General features: G+C 42.8%; 1 protein-coding gene and 1 pseudogene across 4 annotated transcripts in view; both read left to right on the top strand.

The window, feature by feature from the left end:
- The window catches only part of Map3k13 (mitogen-activated protein kinase kinase kinase 13), a 119227-nt gene that overhangs the window by 59744 nt on the left and 53426 nt on the right, over positions 1-6057 (top strand). The window lies entirely within an intron of this gene.
- On the top strand, positions 34-1094 carry LOC126504184 (60S ribosomal protein L26-like; annotated as a pseudogene).

The raw sequence follows: 6057 nt of genomic DNA, 5'->3' as shown, positions 1-6057 counted from the left end.
GCCCTATGCATTCAACCCATCTTGTGCTTTGTTTTACATGAGATAGGGTTCCAATTCCCAGAAACTGAACATCTACCTCTTGAAGAGGCCAATTCGGATGCCAGGATTCTGTAGTAATGATACTTACATCCGCACCTGTGTCTAATAAGCCTTCAATAAAAGTGCCATTTATACAGACTCTTAGCTTTGGTCTTCGATCATTAATAGAAGTCTGCCAAAATATACATTTACTCTGTCCTACTGGGTTTTTGACTCATTCTACACACATAATTCATCATTTAGACCAGTATTACTTTTTAGAGCAGAAATTGGAGCTTCTAATTTTCTTGGTGAGGCACATTCTCCACTGTGACTGGGAATGACTGAGCCACTGTTGGCTTGGGGGCCTGCGAGAGGCCCCTCAAGGAGTTTCCCGATGGTATCGGGTTGCCTTGTCTGTCTGTTGTTGACCTGCATTGGTTGGACCAATGCCGACCTTTACCGCATCTCCTACATATACCTGAAGGCCGAGGTCTCCTATTTTTGTCATTCCCAGAAGAAATATTATTCCTAGAAATTCTGTGCTTGCAATCCCTTTTCAGATGTCCTAATTTACCACAATTAAAAACCTGGCAGTTTGCTCTTTCCTCTTGCGGCCATCGCTGGATCGCAGCCGCCAAAATGAAGTTCAATCCGTTTGTGACTTCTAACCGGAGCAAGAACCGCAAACGGCATTTCAATGCACCTTCTCACATTCGGAGGAAGATCATGTCTTCCCCCCTCTCCAAATAGCTGAGACAGAAGTACAATGTTCGCTCGATGCCCATTTGAAAGGATGACGAAATTCAGGTTTTCCGGGGACACTACAAAGGCCAGCAGATTGGCAAAGTGGTCCAAGTGTACAGGAAGAAATACGTCATTTACATTGAACGGGTGCAGCGAGAAAAGGCTAATGGCACAACTGTCCACGTGGGCATCCACCTCAGCAAGGTGGTAATCACCAGGCTAAAGCTGGACAAAGACCGAAAGAAAAGGAAAGCCAAGTCTCGACAAGTAGGAAAGGAGAAGGGCAAATACAAGGAAGAAACGATTGAGAAGATGCAGGAGTAGGGGCGTCTCATACAGCTTCCATTAAAGACTGCTTGAGTAAAAAAAAAAAACTGGCAGTTTGATGTCTCCTCATTGCTGTGGAAACCGCTTCTCCTACCCAAGATTCATCATTATAGCTAAACGTCTCAACATTCATCGTATGCTGAATCCATTCATCCATAGGTGCTGATCTAGACTTTAAAGGCCCAATTATCTTTTTGCAGTCTATGTTTGCATTCTCAAAAGCTAGAGATTCAAGAAGTATTTGTCTAGATTCTGGGTCTGTTGCCCCTATGTCCAGAGCCTTAATTAATCTTTGCAAAAAGTCAATAAAGGGTTCTCTCTGTCCCTGCCTAATTCTGGTATATGATTCAACCCTTTTTGCTGGATCTTGTATCCTATTCCAAGCATTTAAAGCTGCGTGGTGACATAGACACAGTTCTTCATCGTCATAAAGAGCTTGGACCAGTGGGTCAGCATATTCTCCTGTACCAAGAATTTGATCGACACCTTTTGCTCTTCCTTGATGTTCCATATGTTTGGATTCTTCTCTGAAATAAATTCCAAACATCAAGGAAGGTCCCTTATCTAAAACTGCAGACACTAACTGATGGAAATCATAGGGGGTAGCTCTAGCATTAGAAGCCCAAGTCCTTATCATTTCCTTTACATAATCATTGTGCAAACCAAAATTAACAATAGCCTGCTTAATTTCTTTTAGATCATTCATTGCTATTCGCGCCCATCTAGCTTCTCTGACTCCCTTTGAGCCTTTAGAAGTTGACATTTTGTCAGAATTAAGTATAGGGTATGTTGCAAAAACTCTGGGTAAGCCAGTTCTAATAGCTGGTGGCAGCATTGTATACTGTCCTTGTGCCTACTTACTCTGTTCACCAGCTCCAATAATTTCTTTGATCTTTTCAAATCTTTTTATCATTGTCTCTCTTAAATCCTGAATCTCCTGACCTGTATATGTTTCTAGTGATTTCACTGAGGTATCAATTTTTTGGTCCCCATTCTGCACCTGTGATTCCAAAGCTTTAAATTTTTCCTTCAAAGATAACATGTCCTCCTTAAACTTTTCTTGTGTATCATGTAGATTCCCATCTTGGAGGTACATTCTGTCTGTTCCTTATCAAAACTTTGTGATAAAGTCTGAACGTCAAATTCAAGAACCTGAACCATTTCAGGTAACTTTCTAGTACCCTTGGATATGGAGTCAATTTTGTCTGTCATAGTATCCACTTGTTCAGATAACCTCTGATTTTCAATAATTTTAATCCTGTCAATTAGTTGTTCATTATTAGTTCGTAAATATTCTATCTTTCTTAGGATTGCCATATTCTTCCTTAATGATAGTATATGGAAAAGAAAACTGAAACCTATTAACAAGCAAATTAAGGTATCCCCATAATCATACAAACCTTGTATGACATAATCCATTGTATTAGTAAATATAAATTTACTAATCCATTGTATTAGTGAAAACAAAGCAGTAAAATTTGCGTTAGAAACAAAAACTGCCATATTACCTATTATCCAGCAGGTGGCGCTGTTGCCGAGTCGCGATGAAAATGGGGTCTTGTTTCAGGGTTGGCCTAGGAAATGCAACTTGGGATTTCCTAAACTGGGAAATGCAAGTTGCTCAGCAAAGTAAATGTAATTAAATCAATTCTGTACACAGAACCATAAACCCAGAATCCAGGGGTAGAGAAGAGTAACCCGGAAGCCCTGTATGCCTCCACATGACAGAGTCACCCTGAGGGGTTGTAGCTTTCGGCAATCGCGTGCTCTGGTTCGCACCTCTTAAGAGCTGTACTTGCAAGGGAGATTTAAAAACGACTCAGAAAAGAGCAAACCACACAGGCAGAGACTACGCGGGCCTGTGGAGTTTAAATCTACGTGGAGAGGCAGATGATAGGGTGTGTGGGGACTTGAAGTCAATCTGAGGTGTCTAAAGGGAAAATATAAAGAACTGCAGCAAGAAAAGCCAGTTCGTGATAATTTATATTAAACTGCTGGCTCCACGCACAAGGCACAGGCCACAAGGCCGCTACAAGGCACAGGCCACACGGCCGCCGCAAGGCACAGGTCGCGGCTGAAGAAGGGAGGGCTCGCGCCAAGCCGAACTCGTGGCCAGCAGCCAAGCAGGGGAAGGAGAGGTCCTAAAAGCCCCACGTTGGGCACCAGATGAAGGCGTAAGTCATGAACAATGCCACACCAGTTTGGAATTATGATTAATAGAGTGGTCTTTATTTAAAGAGGAAAAAACTTACAGATCACCGTCCCAGACAACAGCCCTCTGCGCAACCAGAAAGGGAATCTAGTCGTCGGCAGAGCAGGAAGTGAAGAGAGCGAGCGGAGGAAGTAGCCTTTTTTTTAAAGGGAGAGAAACCACGCACCAATGGGCTGGTATCTCAGCAGCTATTGGTTGGAGGGGCGGAAGGACCTCCCGCAACATTGCTCTGTAGACCAGACTGACCTTGAACTCAGTGAGGTCCACCTGTCTCTGTCTCCTGAGTGCTGGGATTATAGGTGTGCACCGCCACCACCCAGCTCAGCATTTTCTTAATAGAATGTATTCTGTAAAATGTCAGTTTGGCTGGTGTCTACACCCACCCAGGGTTTTCTATGTCCAGCTCACAGTGAGGTCACTAGACACACGATACTTCTGTAGCTGGTAAGTGGCAGGGCAAGGCATCAGACATGGCCTTTCTGACTTAAAAGTCTTATACTGACTTTCCACTCACAGTATAAGAAACATGGAGAATTCACATAACAAGTGTAGTTTGATTAGTGATGGTCCTGGGAGGAACCTGCTGGTAATGATAGATTGCTTACTTATGAAAGTCACTCATGTGCCACCAAGATGACGCAGAAGGTAAAAATGTTTACCACCAAGCCTTACCACCATGGCCTGAATTCTGTCCATGGAACACACACAGAGGAAGGTGAGAACTAACTTCTGAGGAAGGAAGTCACTCAGGGTTCTTCTGGCACAGTTTACTGACATGTTGGCAATCACCAGGACTCTAGCAATAACGTGGAAAATGTAGTAGGAGATCGTTCATTCATTTCCCGACCGCCCAGACCTGAACAGAAACTATATTAACTGCAGAAACTATATTAACTGCAGCACTCTTTGGCCAATGACTCTAGCATATTCCTAGCAAGCTCTTACATATTAAATAACCCATTCCTATCTATCTGTGTATCACCACAAGGTTGTGGCCCATTGGTAAGGTTCCTAAGGTTTTAAAGTTTCCTTCTCCTTCAGCAGCTACATGGAGTCTCTCTGACTCTGGCTACTCTCTCTATATCTCTGTTCAGATTTCCCACCAGGCTTTACTAAGCCACTGGTCAAAACAGCTTCTTTAGTAACTAATGGTAATAAAACATAGTCATAGCATTCAGGAAAGCAGGATTCTCTCGTCAATCTGCAGCTAGTGAGCAGTGCCGTGTGATGTATAGCTCTATGCCCCTCCTTCGGGTATAGCCTGGGATGTTTAAGACCTGTCATTGTTGCCACTCATAAAACCTTGACTGCAAATTACTGAATTCTAGATTTCAAAACCATCTACTGAAATACGAAATAGGGGCAGTTTATAAGTATTTCTTTTAAATTTTAAACATGGATTTATTAATTTATGGGAGCATGTATACGTGTTCAAAATGTGTGCATGTATGTGTGTGTTTGTGTGTGTTCATGTAGGTGCACATGTTGTGTGCATATGTGTAGGCCAGAATTCAGTGTCATTCCTAAGGCACTGTCTACCATTTTTTAAATTAAATTATAGTTGTGTCATTTTCCCCTTTCCCTTTTCTCTCTTTAAAACTCTCATGTCACACCCCAAACCTCTCTCTCAAATTCATGTCCACTTTTTTTTGCATATACATTGAAAGGATAAAAAAAAGAAAGGTGAAGTGGGTACCTTTCGGGGGACACTGCCAAGGTATGCCACTTAGCAAACACACCACGTGCAACAGAATTAGTGCATGAGGGTTATTAGGGAAGGGGAAGATGAAAGAGTAAAAGGCGTGTTGGAGTGGGGGCATGAGAGAGGCAGGCAGACAGACAGACAGATAGACAGACAGGGGAGAAACCAGAGGAAGAAGAGAGACAAGGGAAGAGCAAGAGGCAGGAGAGGCAAGAGAAACGAGAGAAGAGACAAGAGAGCGAGATGTGCCTGGCGGGCACTTTTAAGGGGTACACCTGTTGCATAGCTGATGATGGAAAAACACCTGGCCGCAGGTCATGGCGGAACTTAACTGCTTTGACAACAGAGGCAGGCTGCTGCCATGGCAGAAACTAACATGCATATATATGATATCTGCATATATATTTCCCAAATATATAGATGCAACCTGCTTAGTCCTGTATGCAGTATATATATATATATATATGGTTACAGGACTGACCACTTGGTATTGGATAATCATTGGGGGAGTTCTTCCCTAGGACTACTTTTCCCCTCTCAGCATTTTTTGAGACAAGGTATCTCACTGGCCAGGCTGGCTGTGCACCACATGCCTGGGTCCCCGTGTTCAACTTGGCCCTTCATGCTCACACAGCAGCGCTTGGACTTCTGAGCGCGCTCTCTCTCTAGCTCTCATAGAGCATTCTCGTTAGTGTCTGACTCCATGGAAAATTCTTGGGAAACAATGATAAACATTGTCTCTACTTTCAGCATCCTCCGCTGATAAGAGAAATTTTTAGGTTGAAGAGATTGGTTGCCATTTTAAGTGCTGGTAATAAGATGAAAGCATTAGGGCATCAGATAGAACTACGTTCACTAGGTAACCAAAATTCCTCAGTGGGCTGCTAAAGCAAGCAAGTGATATTTATGCTACATCCACTCCTTTGGCAGTAGAATGTCTCCCAAATAGTTATATTCCTTCAAAACTTGTCAGAGAAGGCATTAGGCCAGAAAGATTGCAATTATTTCCTAACTTCGTGGAGTAGAATAGTCATTTCTTGTCTTTTACATG

Source organism: Alexandromys fortis, unplaced genomic scaffold (assembly GCF_014885135.2).
Source record: "Alexandromys fortis isolate MF-2015 unplaced genomic scaffold, M_Fortis_MF-2015_v1.1 scaffold_56, whole genome shotgun sequence".
NCBI lineage: Eukaryota > Metazoa > Chordata > Mammalia > Rodentia > Cricetidae > Alexandromys > Alexandromys fortis.
The sequence above is the reverse complement of the archived record's forward strand: the minus strand, read 5'-3'. Positions and strand labels throughout refer to the sequence as shown.